This window comes from Phascolarctos cinereus, unplaced genomic scaffold (genome assembly GCF_003287225.1).
Source record: "Phascolarctos cinereus isolate Bilbo 61053 unplaced genomic scaffold, phaCin_HiC Scaffold_4;HRSCAF=312, whole genome shotgun sequence".
NCBI lineage: Eukaryota > Metazoa > Chordata > Mammalia > Diprotodontia > Phascolarctidae > Phascolarctos > Phascolarctos cinereus.
Genome location: NW_027555847.1, coordinates 714,812,955 through 714,814,725, shown reverse-complemented (window position 1 = coordinate 714,814,725; position 1,771 = coordinate 714,812,955). Strand labels below are relative to the sequence as shown.

At 39.0% G+C, this 1,771-nt stretch overlaps 1 pseudogene; it reads left to right on the top strand.

Moving 5' to 3' along the window:
* Positions 1 to 535: 535 nt before the first annotated feature.
* Positions 536 to 1,771, top strand: part of LOC144456603 (uncharacterized) — a 1,462-nt pseudogene continuing 226 nt past the window's right edge.

Genomic DNA, 1,771 nt, shown 5'->3' with positions numbered 1-1,771 from the left:
AGATTTTTTTTTTCTCTACTTTGTCCTAAAAAAGTAAAATTGCATGGAAAGGGATCAGAAGAGCTCCTAAGAGGTATTAGCCAGGTCAGGGAGTTAAGAGAAGCCTATGAGCTCAATAGCTGTTTGTTGTTGTTGTTTGGACTGTGACATCAGGAAGGTGATGCCATGAATCGCAAGTGAATTGGATTTAAGTGAGGGAGGGCTGTGAAAAGTCACCAGCCTCACCTTCTCCTTCAGAGTCATTTGGGTCCAGTGGCCAGATATAGAGCAGGACAAACAGGCCCCCATAGCTGTTTAGATAGAAAGAGGAGCAACAAAGGGGAGAAATGTCTTCAGTCTGCTTCCTTGCAGAGAGGTTCCCAGCATGTCACAGTCTTCTACAAGAAAACAGAAAGGAGAAAGGTAAAAAATACAATGAATTTGGCAAAACTTTTGGCTACAGCCCCAAACTAGTTCTACATCAGAGAGATACTGCAAAAGAAAGACTCCATAAAAGTACTACCTATGGCCAAAGTCTTCCCCAAAGTTCTGCCCCATGCACCACAAGCAAATTCATAGTAGAGAGAAGCGCTTTAAATTTGATGAGTGTGGGAGGGTCTTCATTCTTATAGCAAATTTTATACAGCATCAGAGTGTTCACACTGGAGAGAAATCTTACGAGTGTAATGAATGTAGTAAGACCTTCAGTCAACATTAACTCCTTATTCAACACCAGAGAGCTCATACTGGAGAGAAACCATTTGAATTTAGTGAATGTGGGAAAGCTTTTCAGCCCTTCATGAACATCAAAGAATTCACTCTGGGGAGAAAGCCTATGAATGTAATGAGTGTGGTAAAGCATTCAGTCAAAGCACTACCCATATTCAACATCAGAGAATTCACAGTGAAGAAAAACCTTATAATTGTAAAGAGTATGAAAAGGCTTTTAGTACATGGTCAGGTCTTAATGAACATCAGAGAATTCACAGTGGGGAAAAGCCATGTGAATATAAATGAATGTGGGAAGTCTTTTAATTGAACCTCAGATATCATAGCACATCAAAGAATTCATACTGGAGAAAAACCATATGAATTTAAAGAAGGTGGAAAAACCTTTAGGAGAAGCTCAGGTGTTAGAAAACATCAGAAAATTCATGAAGGAGAGAAACCCTATGAATGTGATAAGTGTGGTAAAACTTTAACTCGTCACTGATTATATTCAAATTCAGAGAATTCACAAAGAAAAAACTTTATGAATGTCATGAATGTGATGAGGCTTTCAATTATGCCTCAACTCTTACTCCACTTCAGAGAATTCATATGGGGGGGGGAACCTACAATTGTAATGAATGTGGAAAACTCTTCACCCATGAGAGCCTTCAGTAGGAGCTCACTCCTTATTGAACATTGCAGGATTCCTACTGGTGAGAAACCTTTTAAATGTAATGAATGTGAGAAAGCCTTCAGTTACATCAAAGGTTATCATCAACATTGGATAATTCATAACAGAGTGAAACCTTTTGAATGTGGTGAATATGGAAAAATCTTGAGTTGCCATTCACTCCTTTTTCGACATCTGAGAGTCCTTACTGGAGAGAAACCATTCAGATGTAACGAATGTGGTAAAGCCTTCAGAAGAACATAGTGAACATCAAATAATTCATACTGGGGAGAAGCCATATGAATGTAATGAGTGTGGGCAAGCCTTCAGTCAGAGCTCTACCCTTATCCGACATCAGAGAATTCACACTGGAGAGAAACCTTATGAATGTAATGAATGTGGGGAAACTTT